This window comes from Dendrobates tinctorius, unplaced genomic scaffold, assembly GCF_039654945.1.
Source record: "Dendrobates tinctorius isolate UK_male_01 unplaced genomic scaffold, ASM3965494v1 ptg000097l, whole genome shotgun sequence".
Lineage (NCBI taxonomy): Eukaryota > Metazoa > Chordata > Amphibia > Anura > Dendrobatidae > Dendrobates > Dendrobates tinctorius.
Genome location: NW_027361765.1, coordinates 921,594 through 942,735, shown reverse-complemented (window position 1 = coordinate 942,735; position 21,142 = coordinate 921,594).

Genomic DNA, 21,142 nt, shown 5'->3' with positions numbered 1-21,142 from the left:
AACCGCTACAGGAGGGACAGAGGGACGGATGTGACCGTTACGTAGGCTTTCTGAGATATACTCCTTCATCGCGGTTTGCTCTGGGCCAGAAAGGTTGTACAGACAGGCCTTAGGCAATTTAGCACCCAGAATCAGATTGATAGTGCAATCAAAAGGGCGGTGAGGTGGTAAGGCTTCAACCTCCTTTTTGGAAAAAACATCCTCAAAATCCTTCAGGTACACTGGAATACACTCCAGATTAACGGATGACACAAGTACAGTAGCAAGACAATTCTTACAACAATTAGGCTCCCATTTAGCAATACTGTATCCCGAGATTCCCAGTCTATAGCAGGATTGTGTAACTGTAACAAAGGCAATCCCAACATCAATCCGGCATGAAGATTGTCCAGAACAAAACTTGAAATACGTTCCTGATGCAAGGAACCCACCTTGAGGAACAAATTTAATAACATCCTTAGCCAGTGGTGTTTTGTCAATGGCCACAATATGAATGGAAGTCTCAAGCCTAACTGTCCCTAACTTACACTTGGCCACCAAGTTAGAGTCAATAAAGTTCATGGACGACCTGCAGTCCACAAAGGCTGAAGTGGGCATGTAGAAATTCCCACAACCAAGTTCCACTTACAACAATATCTTATGAAATGAGGAAAAAGGTACCTGAGAGTCTGGGTGACTTCTTCGGTAGTTACCCAGACTTAGGGGTTTCCAGACACCTTGCTAGTCGGTGGGCAGGAGGGTCCGTCATTTTTTCCAATGTCCCGGATTTCCACAGCAGAAACATAAATTTCTTTCCCATTGCCATCTCCTCTCCTTCTCTTTGAGGTTGATGGCCCGCACCTCCATAGATGCAGAATGTGGCATTACATCAGGATTAATAGGAAGCAAAGGAACCTCTTATTGCATTACACCTCTCTCCCACAGTTTCAGGTAAAGAGAAAGCCCACGATTGAGGACCCTCCCGCAGTAAGGAAATAATTAACCCCACTGTCATGATCTGACAGTTTTAAATTGGACAAAGTGAATTTTTTTTACTTTGTCAAGTGCAAAGTGTGACGTGATTGCCCCCGGTGGCCATTGGAATTATCAGACGTGGTGTCTTTCATTCTAAGTTGCCCGGTGGTGGGGAGTGGTATTGCACCTTGGTGGTAGGTTTAATTTGTAATTACAAATCAGGTGTGAGGCTCTATAAATGAGTCTCAGGGTATTCAATCACTGTTGGTGATAGTTGTTCATTTGCAACCAACCTTGGTGGTGGAAGGAGCTGGAGAGATTGCTCAGCTCAGTCTGAGTCCTGGTGTGGAAGGAGTCACAGAAGGGAGTTCTTTGCAGCGCTGACTGAACTTGGTGGCAGCTATTCAGGAGGAAGGCTGCAGTCGGTTGCTGGACTCTGTGCTGGAGCATTTGCACAGAGAGAGCTAAGTTTTCTATTTCCCCTGTTTGTGACTTTCCTTATGTGTGATCTAGTGCAGTGGTGGGATTAGTTTCCTCACCGGCCAATGCCCTAGCGAGGGACTAGGTTCAGGGCGAGTCAGGGCATAAGGTTCGCGTGCGGCGACAGGTGCGGAGCCTGTATAGGGAACGTAAGGAGTGTAGGGACGCTGCCTCAGGGGAGCTCAGGAGGTCTCCACATCCCTATTTCATTTTACAGGGCCCACCACTGTAATTGTTCCTGTGTTTCCCCTTATTATTTAAATTCGCCAGCTGGAGGCGGGGTATCCAGTTTTACGTGTACTCTTTAAATTCGCCAGCTGGAGGCGGTGTGTCCGGCTGCACGTCCCGGTATTATTTAAATTCGCCCCGCTGGAGGCGCTGTATCCAGGGTCACGTGTGTCATAAATTCGCCCTGCTGGAGGCGCTGTGTCCAGTCACACGTTGACCATTACATTATCACCAAGCCAATAAAATTTTCTGCTGAGCTATGGACCTAATGCAAACCTTTACCCAGGTACTGCAGACCTTTACTGAAGAGATTAGGGGGCTGCGCGGTGATATGGTGCAGCAACTGCAGCTGTTGGTGGGCTTTGGAGGTTTGATTCAGGCACAGGCTCAGCCAGAACCCAAGATATCTCTCCCAGACCGGTTTTCTGGAGGGCGAGATCAATTCTTGGTATTTCAGCAAGCCTGTAAATTATATTTCAGGCTGCGCCCTCGTTCTTCAGGGAGCGAAGAGCAACAGGTGGGAATCATTATGTCCCTTTTGAAGGGGGATCCCCAATCCTGGGCCTTCTCCCTGCCGGACGATTCACCATCTTTAGAGTCCATGGACGAGTTTTTTGCGGCTTTGGCACTTGTGTATGGGGATCCTGATGGCGTCTCTCTGGCGGAATCCCGACTCCGTAGGTGTAAACAGGGAGCCCGGATTGCTGAGGAGTACTGCTCTGAGTTTAGGAGATGGGCCACTAACACTCAGTGGAATGACCCTGCACTTAGGAGTCAATTTGTGCAGGGTCTGTCTCCTAAGTTGCAGGACACTCTGGTGCAGTATGCCGCCCCCAGGTCGCTGGAGGCCGCCATGTCCCTCGCCATCCGGGTGGATAGACGCCTTAGGGAAAGACATACACAAAATGTGCCCCCTGTAGTCCCCTCCGGGGGGGGGAGGACCCCCCGGTACGGTTGGTGGAACCCAGGCAGCCCGGGGTTGTTGGTACAAATAGGGGGTTGCCTGGGGTTCGCCGTGGTAGGGGGGTATGCTTTTCCTGTGGGAAGCCGGGCCATTTCATGGGAGCCTGCCCAGGGCGTGCCAAGTCTCCGGATGAACCTATGCAAGTAGGAGGTGTTGGGTTGTGTTCAGGCCTGCCTACGGTTCAGGGAGTGGTGTCGGCATGTTTTTTCTGTGGGCAGACTGGTCATTTCCTTAAGGCGTGCCCATTACGTGCCAAAATATCTGTGTCATCTCAGAAGCCGCAGACCCCTGGTCGTTTGGAGGAAGACAACCAGGGAGTGTACATTTCCTCCATTTTGCCCTCCCAAGGTATTATGTCAGCGGAAGTGTTGGCTGGCGGGGTACCGGAGGTAGTACCGGTGCTTGTGGACAGCGGAGCAGGAGTCAGTCTGGTGGATGCTCATTTTGTCCAGACTCATGGCCTGAAGTGTAGGACGCTGGCCCAACCTATAAGCGTCCAGGCCATTAACTCTGTTCCACTGAGCCAGGGGAGCCTTACCCAAGTCGTAGAAAACATCCATCTGCGTATAGGACGTCATGAGGAGTCCTTGTCATGCTACGTCTTGGAGGGAATGCCAGTACCTATTGTTTTAGGCTTCCCTTGGCTGAAAAAACACAACCCGGGGATAGATTGGCGAGCTAGGGAAGTAGTTAGCTGGGGGCAGTCGTGTGAGGGCTGCTGCCTTGGGACTACTGTCTCTGCCGTCTCTCTTCAGGGGACCCCTTCCTCTCCAGTGAGAGCAGCGATTGTGCGGCGGGAGAGTAGGGGCAAGTTTCAGCCCTCGCCGCTGCCAAACCCTGTGAGAGGCAGACCTCGTGGTGGAAAGGGTTGGAGGGTGGTGTACCCTATGGTGTAGTGCGGGGGTGTGAGTGTGGTTACACAGGGGGACGCCTCTGTTATCAGGTCCAGAATTAGTTCACCTATTTTATGACAAGCGAATGTGTGCAATAAACGTTCAGGTCCGGACCTGTGTGTGAACGAGCCTGTATGGGTGGCCACCAAAAAACATCTTGTGGAAGAGTGTTGTGGAGCCTGATCAGCTCATAACAATGATACTCATACATAAACTCGTTCCCCAGGTTGGCGCTGTGGAGATGAGTGATGCCTCCAAAATAAACTTTATTTGCCAATACCAGCTGTGTGTTTGTCATAAATTTGAATTCAGGCTGATCGTGGGGTGAACTCAGGGTCTGGGCGTCCCCGCTGTAGGTGTTTCCCTAATGAGGGGTGGTCTTGAGGGTCCAGAGGCCCCTCCTTAAGGAGGGGGTACTGTCATGATCTGACAGTTTTAAATTGGACAAAGTGAATTTTTTTTACTTTGTCAAGTGCAAAATGTGACGTGATTGCCCCCGGTGGACATTGGAATTATCACACGTGGTGTCTTTCATTCTAAGTTGCCCGGTGGTGGGGAGTGGTATCGCACCTTAGTGGTAGGATTAATTTGTAATTACAAATCAGGTGTGAGGCTCTATAAATGAGTCTCAGGGTATTCAATCACTGTTGGTGATAGTTGTTCATTTGCAACCAACCTTGGTGGTGGAAGGAGCTGGAGAGATTGCTCAGCTCAGTTTGAGTCCTGGTGTGGAAGGAGTCACAGAAGGGAGTTCTTTGCAGCGCTGACTGAACTTGGTGGCAGCTATTCAGGAGGAAGGCTGCAGTCGGTTGCTGGACTCTGTGCTGGAGCATTTGCACAGAGAGAGCTAAGTTTTCTATTTCCCCTGTTTGTGACTTTCCTTATGTGTGATCTAGTGCAGTGGTGGGATTAGTTTCCGCACCGGCCAATGCCCTAGCGAGGGACTAGGTTCAGGGCGAGTCAGGGCATAAGGTTCGCGTGCGGCGACAGGTGCGGAGTCTGTATAGGGAACGTAAGGAGTGTAGGGACGCTGCCTCAGGGGAGCTCAGGAGGTCTCCACGTCCCTATTTCCTATTACAGGGCCCACCACTGTAATTGTTCCTGTGTTTCCCCTTATTATTTAAATTCGCCAGCTGGAGGCGGGGTATCCAGTTTTACGTGTACTTTTTAAATTCGCCAGCTGGAGGCGGTGTGTCCGGCTGCACGTCCCGGTATTATTTAAATTCGCCCCGCTGGAGGCGCTGTATCCAGGGTCACGTGTGTCATAAATTCGCCCTGCTGGAGGCGCTGTGTCCAGTCACACGTTGACCATTACACCCACCCACTGACTCTCATCTCCAGAGGATGGGGCCTAGGAGAAAGCAGCAGCTTACAACTTTCCCTGAATGTATGGAATTTCTCCTTTTCTACGGAGAATACATCTGGGAGTCTGACCGTAGGTCCAGCAGAGTGCAGCAAAACATCAACAGTGTCTGAGTGCTTACAGACAGATTGGGAAATAGAACCCTGAAAAGATTTAACCATCTCAGAAAGCTCCCTCAGCAATTGATTATAAGATGTGGCCAGAGCTCTATGTTCCACAGCCAGGTCCGGCATCATTTGGTACGGAGCTGATCCATAAAAAGAGGAGAAAAGAAAAAAAAACTGTCTGCGGTCAGTTTTAACGTCAGGCTGCTGCTATGCAGGTAGATGGAAGCTCTACCAGATGGCAATAGAGTGGAGGAACGACTGCAAACAGCAAAAGCAGACCTGCATCGCAGTATTGAGGCTACCAGCAGGTGGCAGCAGAATAGTCAAACAAGCTGGGTCGACATTAGTCTGTAGCGTAGTACCAAAGGAATAAACAAACACAGAGTCAGAAACAAGCCAAATGGGTCAGTGCCGGTCACGAGCAGATATGCCAAAGACAAGAGACAAATAGCAGGTCATGGTTCAAGCCAAGTCAAATACCAGAGAGTCAAAAACATGAAAGGCGGACCACAGAGTCGGGACAGGAAGAAGGGAACAAACAGAGACGGGTTATGACAGCAACAGCGGAAGGACAAATCAGGGAATACAAGGAGTCAGCTAATCACGCCGTAGGCAGAAATTATAACTGACCCCGCCTGCATGATGCAAAGAAGAGAAATAGCCAGCCTGAAGCCAGAACGTGGCAGAGAAAAGTTAATGCTTGACATGATCAGACTGGGAAAGAGAGACACGATACAAAACCCGACCTGGATCATGACAGCACATTAATTTTAAAGTGGCCTGATTGCGGTGAGCCATGGCTACGCAGTACACAGCTGGGGGGGATTCCCTTGTCAGTGTTGTAACACTGGTCTCATTAAGGCAGATGGTTGAGGGCACAGGTGGAGGCACTGAACTGTCCTCCCACCTCTCCTCTTGCTCCCTCTTTGACAAGTTACAATCTGATTTGAGACTGCACTATTTAACTGAAACTGCACTGAATAAAGTCACCAACAACCTAGTATTAAAGTGACGCAAATTTGTCCTCCTCCTTCTCCTGGACCTGGCATCTATCTTTGACACAGTGGAATATTCCCTCTTGCTACAGATGTTCTGATCTGTTGACATTACAGACTTGGCCCTTTGCTGGATCTCCTTGTAGATAACAGACAGGACATCCAGTGTCTCCCACTCACACACCACCTCCTCGTCTCGCCCCAATCTGTTGGTGTCCACCAAGGATAAGCTGTAGGTCCGGGGAACTATGTTTAGAGGGTGCACTCGTGCGCTCCCTCCCTCTTAAAGGGACCTTTACGGAGCAGCATATGAGGCATATTATTCTATGGAGCATCTTATGGGGCCATTTTTAACCTTTGTGCAGCATTACTGTATATGGGGCATATTTTTCATATGGAGCATCTTATGGGGCCCATCATGAACTTTATGGGGCATTATATGGGGTGTATTTTGTATGGAGCATCTTATGGGGCCCATCATGAACTGTATGGAGCATTATATGGGTCTCCTGATTCAATATGGATATTCAAAAACCTACTGATGTCTCAATTAATTTTACTTTTATTGGTATATATCTTTATTTTTGAAATTTACCAGTAGCTGCTGCATTTTCCACCCTAGGCTTATACTCGAGTCAATAAGTTTTCCGAGATTTTTGTGGCAAAATTAGGGGTCTCAGCTTATAGTATCAGAAAAGATCTCTGAAATATAATGGTAAAGCAGCTTATTTTTTCCTTGTAGATGTAAGAAGGTGGCACGGCGGGGGGGGGGTAGTTATGGCTGAGTTATTTAAAGTTACAGTCCCCAAAAAGAGTCCACTGAGCCCACAGTCAGCGATCACCCCGGCCCCCTTGCACATAAAAAGAAAACAGACAGGACAGACGCAGCTCCACTCAAGAGTTAACTGTTTTTCCAGTCACTGCAGTCCAGGCAATCACAATCCAAGGTCACAGGAGTAATCCAGCAGGGATAACTTTTATTAACAGATGAAGGAGGTGCTAAAAGGTAGAAAAAGATAGTGCAACAGTTCCAATGACTTTCTTGCTCTCTCCCTAACAACATCCACGGCCGTACCCACCACAGTCACGGCGTCCATAAGAGGCAGTAGTCTTTACGCCGGAACCTGGATGCTTCAAGTCCCTTCGGCGGGGCTGTTACCAAGTCCTGGGGCCCGTGTTGCTGTCCTTAGATCCCACGCAACAGATCCTATCCCCTCCTGGGGTTTGGCAATGCCCATGTTACTGTCTACCCAGGGCAAACGTGCCCAGGCTACTAAACTACAAGCAGCAGCTTCCTACTTTCATGAGGCTGCTGGCCCAGCCCACAAAGTTAACCTGTTACTTTCCCTAAGCTAACATACATGGCAACACATCAAAACAGGGCAAACACAGCACAGTCAACATGTGCAATGCACACGAGATGTACAAGGCATTACACATTACAGAAAAACATTAATGCATGGGCATGGGATAAGAAAGCATCACATAAATATACAACTTATTCTACATTCAGAAAGGGTCACATAGGTCCCGTGTGGAGGAGGGGCAAACAAGGGTTCCTGCCACCTCCTTACACAGATTTGAAGCAGTTTCATGTCCACAGCATCTATTCTTTCAGCATTTTTTGCCCATTCTAAAGAAAAACTCTCATAAAAACGCAGCAACATCAAAGAGATTTTCCTGTCAAGTGTTTTTCCTGCCAAGAGACACATGTTTGCTGAAAAAATGTCTGCAGCAAATACTTATTGTGCGCACATAACAATTGCCAGAATTTCCAGATGGTCAATACATCCCTGTCCGCTTTTTATATGGAGAGAAATATGTGACTTCAGCCAATGTCTCAAGCCCTTGTGTCTGGGTATTGTGGATGGTTTCTGCTCCCCAATTGGCTGCCGGAGTCTCCACGCATTAAGGTACCGTAACTAAAAAAAGAATAACAGTTCACTGCTCTTCTGACCTCTCCAACCCCTTCTACCATCAAATATGCCCCCCGACCCCCGGTCATCATACAACACCACTGTCCCAGCCAAAGTTCTAACAAAAGCATTAGTGGAAACGCGATCATTTACCGAACATTGGCCACATTTTTTTCCCTATTTTGAGGAATATGCTCGGGAATCCAAACATGAATCAGAATGTGCTACGTTCGTGCTGAATTTAAGATTGGCGAACCTTTTCCGAACCAGTTCACTCATCTTTAATTTTTACCATAAAAAACAAGATTCTTTAGTATCAGCCCAAAAGTGGGTGATAAATCCAGAACTGGTGACGTGTTTCTATTATACTTTTCTTCTTTTTGTTCCACTCCTGATTTTGGCTCACAAATACTGATCGAAAACAGTTATCAAAAGCAACAAACAATGTACTATCCCAAAATATGAAAAATATATTAACTTTATTGATTAAAGTGGTGACAGTGATTGTGTCAGAGTGCAGCCAGCAGTGTTTGTATGAGTGCAGCAGGCAGGATCTGCAGTTGAGTGCAGCACGCAGGGTCTGCAGTAGAATGCAGCAGGCAGTGATTGTATTACAGTGCAGCAGGCAGGATCTGCATCAGAGTGCAACAGGCAGGATCTGCATTAGAGTGCAGCGAGGACTGGTATGCAACCTTACACAACTTAGACGGTGAAACAGTAAGGTTACTCAGGCACCTCCACAGTGGGGAGGAAGCAATTTATACATGATGTCCCACAGCTATTGACTGGGGAGGAAATAGCAAGTGCACATGCTAACCCTTTAAGAGGGCGGGAGTGCACACACGCATGCCCTAAGGACATGGATAGAGGACCGTCTTGAAGCATGCAGAGGATGGGGAAGGGAAGAACTGACAGCAGCCCGGTGAATGAAGAGACACGAGTCAACCAGGCAGGTGATCATAGAAAGGGAGCATAGCTTATATTTTCATTGAGTCCAGATGGATGTAGAGTACCCAATGTTCAGATCAATCTGGACTCCATTTGGGCCAATCTCCTTGAGAAACCATCCCCATGAATGCTGACTTTGATCATATCAATACCTCTTACTCTGAGGAGGCTGCCATCACAGTTGTGGTGGAGTTTAAAATGGCGAGGGATTGTTTTAAGTGTGGATGCATCCAAATGGGCCACCGCCATCGCAATGCCCAAAACACCTTCCCTTGTGCGCACCTTTAATTGGCGCGTGGTCAACTCCACATAAATTTTTCCACAGGGACAGGTTGCATAATATACATTGTTGGTACTAGTACATGTGATGTGCTTTCTTATCCTATAGTCACGTGATTCACTGACATTCGAAAACACATCACAACATTCAATGTTAAGGTATGCGACACAACGACCACATGGGACGCATCCACACCTCACAGCTGTGGTATTCAGAAAGGTTTTAGGTGATTCACCAACATGATGGCTGCGGACCAAAAAATCTTGCAGGTTCCGTGACGGCAGTCCTTTCCAGCAGGAATCTAGAGAGAACAGGGTCGGCTTTTAAAAAGTGCCATGATTTGTCTAAAGCCTTCCTCAATGGTGAAAAGTGTGAATGGTAATTAGTGATGAAGCGGACGATTTCATGGTCATCTTTCTCTTGAGCTTTGTAAAAGAGGTCATGTCTCGAGGAGTTTTTTGGCCTGTTAAAGGGTCTCTTAATCATTCGCCTGCTGTAACCGCGTTCAATGAGCCGTGATTTCAAATCTTCAGCTTGAACAGCAAAATCATGTTCATTTGAACACAACCTGCGAAGTCGCAAAAACTGTCCAGTAGGGAAAGCCTGAATGATATGACGAGGGTGGGAGGAGGGGGCATGTAATAGCATATTTGTAGCTGTAGTCTTTCAAAAAATATTTTACAATACACCCACAACAGTCAAATCCCCACTAATCAAAAAATTATAACCTCTACGGCAGATAAGGTCTCATTCAGACATAAGTTTATTGCACCTATTAGAAAAATGGACCAAGTTTAATCAGAGATCTTCATCTGAATTTCAGAAGAATTTCATCAGAATTCATCAGTTTTCACTGATGAGAGAAAAAACGTTTCTCCATTCCTTCTTTTTATTTTTATAAGTGACAACTTGCTTTCACAGTGTAAGGGGGTGAGATATACTGCCTTTCATGCTTTCTTTTCCTCTGATTATCTTCCAGTACTTAATGTTTACAGATGTGTTTTATGATAATTGCCAGCTGTACTGCTACATGTATAACTATGTATTACCACTCATTGCTTATGGTATTGCCACTTGAATGTGTTACCATTATATGGAAACTGTAATATATTGTATTTTATTCCTGTGTTATAGTATTGCATGCATGTTATGTGTCCTTTGTACATGTACAGTTAGGGAAAGTTAGTGTATCCTTCTTGGGACATTAGAGGAGGGCACACTTAGTACATAGGCTCCCCATAGACCAGGTAGATGTAAATATGTTGCGGGCCACTAGATGGGGGTATACTTGTGAGGCCTGATAGGATGTTCATAGAGGGTTAATTGTAGGAGGGGCTGCTGAGAGTTAAGGTTAGTGCTGAAGAGTGGTTTAGTCAGACGGGGCCAGGGTGCCCAAGGGTCCACATTGTTATAGACCTGGAAAGCTCGGTAGTCACGTAACGTTAAGTTGTTATAGCCCACATTACCCAAAGCCACTGCATGTCTTAGCAGTAGGTCAGAAAAGAAAAAGAAAGATGTGGCATCTTACCACCTGGGCCAAAGCTTTTAGGGCAGAAGTTGGCTGGACTAAGGAAATGAGAGGAACTGGAGCTTTGACGAGATCAGTATAAACGGGCAGGATGCTTCACCAGGGGCCACCAAACATAGTGACTGATGAATTCATGTCTGGGGTGAAACAGGCTGAAGGAAATGTCATTATAGTGAGGTCAGGCCAGGACGGAACTGGGAAGCAGTCTAGTAGGGTCTGGTCCAGGCATGTACTGCACAGAAGTGATAGCAAGCAAGGGAAAGATCAGGAACCAAGCAAATGTCATAATATTTCAACTGTGGATGTAACATGCAACATCCTAAGTAAAGAAAGTGTTGAAGTTATCTCAGACTGTGTCTCCCTTGATGTGAGTTGCCTAGAAGAGGGACCATTATTGCCTGGGAAGTGCCCGGGTGAAGATGAATCTGGAGATGCAGGTATGCCGTGAAGAAGAATATTGTTTCATATAGGGGAAGGGCTGGGCGCAGGTCACGACTACAGTCCTGGCCCTCCCTTACAACTGGACCACCCTTTATTTCCAATGCTATCTTTCTAAGAGCAGCCTGCTCATACATAGAGTGTTCAATTTCTGTCTGACTTTTTTTTTCACAAAGGCTATTCTATAAGGCTAATTTCACACTTGCTTTTTTTTGCAGCGCGTTTTTCCCGCAAAAAAACACATTGAAAAAACGCATACAAACGCATACAAATGCTGTGTGAAACCAGCCTAAGACTTGACAATTTTGAGAAAAATGGACTTGTAAAATATGTACAAAAAAATCCACAAAAATAATTGTACAAAAAAAAAACACATTGAAAAATGTGTAAACATTTTAGAAATAAAGAAAAGTGTATGCAAAGGTAATGTACATATTTTATTTTATTTGAATATTAATCACGACAACATAAACATCAGGAGCATCTGACTCCTCATGAAATTTATTGCTGGTGTGCAGGAAATTTCAGAATGTTTTCCTGTACTAGTTGAGCAATGGGGGAATTTTGAGTCAGAGAAACATGAGCTGTTGATCATGTTCTTTAAGATGAATCAGCAGTAAATCATCGAACCTGGCAAGACAGGAGGATTTTCAGAAAATATGCTTTTACAAGATATCAATGGATCATCATTTTTTAATGAACCTTTGACAATCTGCAAGAATAAAATTAAGGCATGCTCTATTAAATATTGTAGAGGTATTCTTCATTAGAAGCAATGTTCCTAGGGGATGACACATTGCCCTATTGAGGGATTATATGGCTGTACAAATTTACGGGTTGAACTGCGGTATTATTGGCACATAATTGTGGAACCGTTTAAAACGTTATTTGAAAATTTATACCACAGCATAGATTTTAGGGCATCAGGCTCCTGCCCCTTACAGTGAACCTGACAGCTGATGCATGCTGCCTGCAGATCAGCCAAAATGTATCAAGCACCTGTAGTATGTTCTCATGGCAGGTACGCTTGACTCTGAAACACTGCATCATTTCAGAGAAAAACATACTTTATAAACCGCAAGGGACAGAACCGCATGTGAGACTAGTCATGAGGTGGGTTCTGACAGCTTCTCCCTGCCCGCTGCCCTGGATTAACAGGTCTGTCCCTATACAGTATGCGCATATAGGCAGAGACCTGTCAATCCAGTGCAGCAGGCATGGAGAAGCTGTCAGAACCCACCTCATGACTAGTCTACAGTGTGGCTCAGTCCTTAGTATATTTTAGGCCTCATTCACACATTCAGCTTTTTGTCAGAATTTTACATCAGTATTTGCAAGCCAAAATCAGGAGTGGATGAAATATGCAGAAGTGGTGACATGTTTCTATTATACTTCTCCTCTGATTGTCTCACTCCTGGTTTTGGCTTACAAATACTGATGTAAAATACTGACCAAATACTGAACGTGTGATTGTGGCTTTAAGGCATGTTTTTCTCTGAAACATACCTCTTTGAGTTCATACAGTCTGTGTTTGATACATGCTGCAGCATGTATCAGCTGTCAGGTTATCAATAAAAACCCTAAGGCCTGTTTCGCACGTCCTGATATTTCTGGTCTTGAGAAAACAGTATCGGAGATATCCATGTGTTCGTCTGTACATGATTGTCATCCTTGTGGCATACGTGTGGCACATGTGCCGCATCAGTATGTAAAGGAGGGACAGGACTGTAGTCGTGACCTGAATTACTATTATATGCATGTCCAGTCCTTTCCCTACAAAAAATGTACTGTTTTCTTCTACATACCTGCTTCTCCAGGATCAACTTCCTCTGGGCACTTCCCAGGCAATAACGGTCCTTCTTCCTGGTGACCCCCAGCAATGGAGACACAGTTCGAGTCAACTTGAACGCTTTCTTTACTGAGTATTTCACACGTTACATCCACAGTTGGTACATGGAGACATTTGCTTGTTTCCTCATCTTTCCCTTTCTGGCTGTTACTTCTGTGCAGTACATACCCGGACCGGACCGTCCTAGACGGCCAGTTCTTTCCTGGCCTAACCTCGCCATGATGAAAATTCCTTCTGCCTGTTTCACCTCAGACTTGAAATCATCAGCCACCAGGTTTGGTTGCCTCTGGTAAAGCATCCGGCCTGTGTGTTCCAAACTCGTTGAAGTCCCAGCTTCCTTCACTTCATCTGTCTAGCCGACTCCTGCCCTATATGCATCGGCCCAGGCAACAAGTTACCACATCTTTCCGTTTCTGTACTGGCCCACTCCTGTGACACACAGTGGCCGTGGATAACATGGGCTGCAGCACTTGAATGTTACGTGGCTGCCAAGCTGTCTGGGCCTATAGCCCATGTGGACACTAGGGCACCCTGGCTCCATCTAGCCTAACTTCCTACAAGGTTCGTGCTTACTACCTGGCAGCCCCTTTTACTCTTAACCCACTAAGAGCATCCTATCAGCAATGTCTATAGAGCCCACTAGTATGCCCCCATCTAGTGGCCCGCAACAGAACTACACTAACTCATGACTATGTAAGCTACAGTATATACTAAAGTGTCTTCCTCTAATGTCCCCAACAGGATCCACTAACTTTCCCTAACTGTATTTACTGTACATACACAACAGGCACATTATATTAAACAATAATATAACACAGAAATACAAGACAACATGTTACAACTTTCTACACAATGGTAACACGTGCATGTGGCAATAGCATTAAAGACGGGCGATAATACATCATTTACAGTATATGTAGCAGTACTGCAGGCATTTATCATGAACACATTTGTAAACATTAACAACCAGAAGACAACCAGAGATAAGGGAAACAAGAAAGACTTCAAATCTCATCCCCTTACGCTCCACCTTTCCTTGAATTTGGTCGTCCTTGACAAAGGCATGATACAAAAACCATTAGTGATAAAAACTTTTCAACCGTAAAAAACCACAAGTCATTTGGCTTAATATAAGCCGCATCCAGTACGCTCCACAGTTCATGATGCACAGCCAACAGTCCTGGTTCTCAGTCCTCCAGTATTTAACGATAGGCAGTCTTAGGAGAGATGCTCCCCTTCTCTTGAGGGGAGAACAGACTTTCCAAAGGTCTCCGGTTAAGGAGACTCTCTCCTGTTTCCAGCAGAATGGGTGCAACAAGCACAACAAAAAAAACAAAAAGAGTCCATAGGCTCCATACCATCTGCCTAGCTCACAGTCTTCTTGGCCGTGAACATATACCACAGACAGCACTTATCTTCAGTGCCGCCAAAAACCGTATCACTTCCCTCACCGTAATCGTGGAAAAATTCCTCTAGGGGCTACAGTACCCTCAGGGATGCGGAACAGGCCCAGTGTGTGAAACAAAATGCAACAGGCCTAACACATGACGATTCGCAAACTTCAACGTCACGCACCATGTGTTGCTCTCTCAGGTGTCATCCCTGCACCCACAGAGGATGTAGCACCGTCAGATCTCCGGGTGTCAGCCGATGGTGGGGCCTATACAGACTCCGGAAAGAGGCCCATGTCGTCCTCGTCATAGTGGGTAGCCGCTACCACGTAATACCCACGTGGACAATCTTCTTTAAAGAAGGAGACCCGGTCTCTGTTGTTTAACAACCACCTAAATTTGACAGATGTCACGTTGACATAAACTTTGGCATCCATCCATTCCTCCCAGATAAAGCCGTAGCCTTGGTCGGTGTCAGTATACACCGGCCAGCCTATGGTGCGTCATCCCGCCAGAGCGCCCCTGCCAGGCTGTCACAGCTCTCTCCAGTCCTCCCTCTCCCTCTGTTTTTTTATCGAGGATCATCCCCTGGTTGGGAATGTGTGGCCCCCAGAGCTGTGGCTGAGTAGGAGACCGGCCGGACCTCCAACAGTTGGGCCAAAGGGTTGGGCTCCCCCATGGGCAAACACAAGAAAAAGTACCACTGTAGGGAATGCACGCCACAATACTATGTTAAAAGGCAAAACTTTATTAACAATAACAGTTTCAAACATACTTAAAACCAAAGCAGTGTTCCCACCATGCATGATATAATGATCACAGGCAATAAAATACAATGCAATAAATAGATGGCCCCTGGACCCTGGATTGTAACATGCAATTATCAAAAAGTTGAGAAATAATAATAAATCCTGAGCATGAATGACAAGGTATGAAAGTGTACAATCACAATCTATAATTGAAACTGTCCCCTAAAGTGCCCTGCAATCAAAATGCCAAAAATGTAGACACAATAAAGTCCCTCTAAGTATGAGTGCCACTTAAATAATGTAGTGGCGATACTCAAGCATGGCTGAGCATGAATGAGTTAATGCTGAAGTTAAGTAGACAGTGTTGTCACTTAGGAAGGACCAGAATAAGGGCCCCGTCACACACAGCGAGATCGCTAGCGAGATCGTTGATTTTGTGATGCATCAGCGATCTCTCCAGCGATATCGCTGTGTGTGACGGGGATTAGCGATTGGCCCCCCTGCCGGGTATCGCTGTTCGTGCAGGATCGTCCTGGGCCATTTTTTGATCGTTGGTCTCCTGCTGGCCAGCGCGCATCGCTGCGTGTGGTAGCAAGAGACCAGCGACCAGCGAGGCTGGACGCTGGTTTCCATCGGAAACATCGGGTAACTAAGAGCCGCGCGGCTCTTGAATACCCACTGTTTACCCTAGATACCAGTGCACACTGGTCTCTAGGGGAAACAGCGGGTATCCAAGAGCCGCGTGGCTCTTAGTTACCCGATGTTTACGTTGGATACCAGCCTGCACGCTGGTATCTAGGGTAAACAGCGGGTATCCAAAATCCACACGGCTCTTAGATACCAGCTGTTTACATTGGAAAGCAGCTTGCTCGTTGGTCCTGATCGCTGGAGGGGCTGACTATGTGACAGCTCACCAGTGATCAGCCTAACAATGTCCCAGCGATCCCATCCATGTCGGATCGTTGGTGGTATTGCTGGGACATAGTTATGTGTAACAGGGCCTTAACTCAGTGGTACAAAGAACAGCATCAAACCTGGAGATCAACACAATTAAAACAGAGCAGCCATAAAGCAATACCAAAATAAGTGCTGCAGTCTACCCAGCACTGCAGGAGCTGGAGAGGGTGGAGGGACAACAGGCAATAAAATCATCATGGGACATAAGTGCAGCTGGACAGGGGATCAAGGAGCCAGGGGGAAAGAGAGAGCAAAGTCCCACGCATATCGACGTGAACAGCATGTCATCGTCAGACTTCGTAACTGTACATACACAACAGGCACATTATATTATACAATACAGAAATACAAGAAAACATGCCACAACTTTCTACACAATGGTAACACATACATGTGGCAATACCATTAAAGATGAGTGATAATACATAATTTACAGTTAGGTCCATGTATATTTGGACAGAGACATTTTTCTAATTTTGGTTCTAGACATTACCATAATGAATTTTAAACAAAACAATTCAGATGCAGTTGAATTTCAGACTTTCAGCTTTCATGTGAGGGTATCCACATTAAAATTGGATGAAGGGTTTAGGTGTTTCAGTTTCTTAACATGTGCCACCCTGTTTTTAAAGGGACCAAAAGTAATTGGACAAATGACTCCAAGGCTATTTCATAGACAGGTGTGGACAATCCTTTCATTATGTCATTCTCAAGCAGATAAAAGGCCTGGAGTTGATTTGAGGTGTGGTGCTTGCATTTGGAAGGTTTTGCTGTGAAGGAAACTTGCGGTCAAAGGAGCTCTCCGTGCAGGTGAAACAAGCCATCTTTAAGCTGCAAAAAGAGGAAAAACCCATCATAACCCATCAACATTAGGAGTGGCAAAATCTACAGTTTGGTACATGCTGAGAAAGAAAGAAAGCACTGGTGAACTCATCAATGCAAAAAGACCTGGGCGCCCACGGAAGACAACAGTGGTGGATGATCGCAGAATAATCTCCATGGTGAAGAGAAACCCCTTCATGACAGCCAACCAAGTGAACAACACTCTCCAGGAGGTAGACGTATCAATATCCAAATCTACCTTAAAGAAAAGACTGCATGAAAATGAATATAGAGGGTTCACTGCACGGTGCAAGCCACTCATAAGCATCAAGAATCAAAAGGCTAGACTGGACTTTGCTAAAAAAACATCTGAAAAAGCCAGCAAAGTTCTGGAAGAACATTCTTTGGACAGATGAAAGCAAGATCACCCTCTACCAGAATGATGGAAAGAGAAAAATATGGCGAAGGCGTGGTACAGCTCATGATCCAAAGCATACCACATCATCTGTAAAACACAGCAGAGGCAGTGTGATTGCTTGGGCATGCATGGCTGCCAGTGGCACTGGGTCACTAGTGTTTATTGATGATGTGACACAGGACAGAAGCAGCCAAATGAATTCTGAGGTATTCAGAGCCATACTGTGTGCTCAGATCCAACGAAATGCAGCCAAACTGATTGGTCGTCGTTTCATACTACAGATGGACAATGACCTAAAACATAAAGCCAAAGCAACCCAGGAGATTATTAAAGCAAAGAAGTGAAATATTCTTGAATGGCCAAGTCAGTCACCTGATATCAACCCAATTGAGCATGCATTTCACTTGTTAAAGACTATACTTCAGATAGAAAGGTCCACAAACAAACAGCAACAGAAAACCACCGCACTGAAGGCCTGGCAAAGCATCAAAAAGGAGGAAGCACAGCGTCTGGTGATGTCCATGAGTTCAAGACTTCAGGCAGTCATTGCCAACAAAGGGTTTTCAACCAAGTACTAGAAATGAACATTTTATTTACAATTATTTAATCTGTCCAATTACTTTTGGTCCCTTTAAAACAGGGTGGCACATGTTAAGGAGATGAAACTCCTAAACCCTTCATCCAATTTTAATGTGGATACCCTCAAATGAAAGCTGAAAGTCTGAACTTCAACTGCATCTGAATTGTTTTGCTTAAAATTCATTGTGGTAATGTCTAGAAACAAAATTAGAAAAATGTTGCCTCTGTCCAAATATACATGGACCTAACTGTATATGTAGCAGTACCGCAGGTATTTATCATAGACACATTTGTAAACATTAACAACCGGAAGACAATCAGAGGGAAGCGAAGCAAGAAAGACATGAAATCTCACCCACTTACAAGTAACATACGTACCGGCATCTGGGAAGCAGTGGTACCATTATCACTGTTCCCTGGCGGCAGGTGCTGAAGACTGCTCTCATCATTTTCCCTTGCTCTGCCGGTGATCAGCGGGAGCAGGGGAGAATGTTAAGAGTTATATTCAACTGATAACAGCGAGAGCAGGCAGTGGCTGATGGAAGTTTTCATCAGTCGTTGCCTGCACTATAAATAAATAAATTTAAAAAATGGCGTTGGTTCCTCTGTATTTTTGATAACCAGACAGACAAAACTGCCCTCAGCTGTCAGCGTTAGCAAAGCCAGTTATCAAAAATAGAGTGGTCCCCACACAATTCGAAAACTGGTTATCCCCAGACATGGATTACGGCGTGGGACAGAACGTCTGACAAGTGAGGGATATGATTGCTTTTTATTTTTGTTTTATTACAGGAGACGAGGGCTTCAATTGAATGAGCATTAGGTGATTATAACTGTGTTTGTTATTTTTAAATGAACATGGAAAAGTATGTTTTGTGTTTATTTCAAATAAAAGTCTTTTATTCTTGCAGTGCTCCCATCAGCCGCCTGCTCTCATTGTTATTAGCGGCAACATGTGTACACTGATGGGAGTAATAGTCCCATCAAGCCACCGCTTGCTTTTGCTGTTATCAGTTATATAACTCTCAACATTCTCTCCTGCTCATGCTGATCGCAGGCAGAACAGGGAAGAATGATGAGAGCGGGCTTCAGAACCCGGCACCGGGGAATAGCGCTAACTCAACCACAGCTAAACAGGCCCCGGTATGTGTCACACTGATGTTTTGCTGCTGTTAAATGGATATGTCAGTGTATTTTCCCCTCAGACACACTGGAAACACACATACATGTGCTCAGACCCATTCATTTGAATGGGTCTACGTATGTATGTATCTCCAGCACGTGTGAAAACTGTCACCACACATACTGGACACACTGATATCTGAAAGAGCCCTAAGGGCTTATTTAAAGGTCAATTTTTTACATCATAAAGTTATCTGTGTTTTTCACGAATAATACTCATGCCTATTATAGTTAATGGGGCCGCCGTTTAAATGTCTGTGATTTTTCGGAAACTGAATGGTCCATGCAAAACTGAGGAGAAATGTCCGATATTAATACAAGTGTCAGATCAAAACCATCAGTCAAGTTTATGGGTTCATATAAAAAAAATCAGAAAGTAGTCGATACATGCTAGATAGGAAAATATAACCTTTTTTGTTTGTCATCCAAGAATAACTGATGAAACTCTGACCAAAATTGGATGATTAAAACTGACACAGGGACCCAACTGATGGCACTGATCCAAAAATTACTGATGAAACTGATATGAGAAAATCACTGCTGTCAGAATGAGCCCTAACAGTCTATAGGAGCCTGCTACTTACGGAGAGCCTGTCACCCTGACATCATGTTCCCCATGCTTGTTCTCCTGGCACAGATGACTAGAATAATCTAGCTGTTTGCAGCGCCTGTGTACTGTCAACAGGGAGAGGAAGTGTCATCCTGGCGGTCAGCGCATTACTGCAGCCTCTCTGTTTTGCTAATGGCATGGTTCGGATGTAATAAACATTCTTTATTATTTCTCTGGTTTTTAAATTGACCAAAACCACTTCCACTTCTAACCGGAGGAATTCAGAAACTTCACTATAAACATAATCATAAAAGCCCTAATAGAAGAGGTAAAGTACAAGCGAACAACACAAACAAAGAAGTGACAATACAAATATTCTTAGAAATTATAAAAAAAATGGAAAGCCTTTCATATAGTAACATTTGATATTAAAAGGTGCCTTATAGCACAGGATATAATAAAAGCATGACTTACATAGGCTGGTATATTTCATTGATGTCTGGCTGTATTGATCTGTTACCTTTCCCCTATTTTCTTCAGTTCTTTATATGTTTCTGGTATTATACAATGTATCTGATATCTATAAAATTCATAATGTGACATGAATAAAAATGGTTTGTTGGAGAGGAAACAAAAACAGAGGTCTCCGCACTTTACCCAGTGTGACCTCTTCACACATGTCAAAACCTCAGTTTGGTGATGACACGGGATAAAATACGTACCTATTATTTAGGAGTTTTCTAATCACAAACCGGTTTTCAGCTTCGGACCTGAGCCTTCATCAGGTGGTACCTGCTGAAAGAACCAGTCCAGAGCCAATAATTGGATTGTTATTTGAAAACTGCTCAATAAAAGTACTTATTTTATTCCGTACCATCACCATTCCTAGCGGCAGCGCACCTACATTACTGTTCACTTGACGTCTCTTCATGGTTTAATGAATTAGACCTCAGATTTGTTTGGTGCTACGCCTTACTGCTTTACCACAGCATGCAGAACTACAAATTAAAGGACATACTGGCCACATTAGAGCTACCTAAAGCTTCATAATCTCTGTATAGCACACATCCTATACACTGTGTGAAGAAAACTCTAACGGATGTTTCATCAATTTTAGTATTTTGTATTATGCTCTTCCAGGTTGTAAACCTTGCTATGTACATTTTTGTTGCAATATACAAAGGATATGAACACACAAATAAAGGAAACCTGGCATGTTATACATGTACCAACAAATAAAGTAGCACTCTGTAGCTCTATAGCATGCAAACATGAAATATGAAATTTAAATTGCATTACTGCACTAGAAAATATGAAAAATTGAGAATATTTAGGGCATAAATTGGCCAATTCATGTGTATCCAGCGGCCACGATAAGGCGATTCTCATTGCTCAGAATCTATCTAATGTGAATCCTCTCTTAGACTAATGTCTACATTTCGATGGGAATGTAGGATCCTGCTGTAATTAAAAAACACCTGACACTGAGATGTGGAGTGCTCAGTCACAGAGCCAATGTATACAAATATAAGTAGTCTGATCTGTGGATAG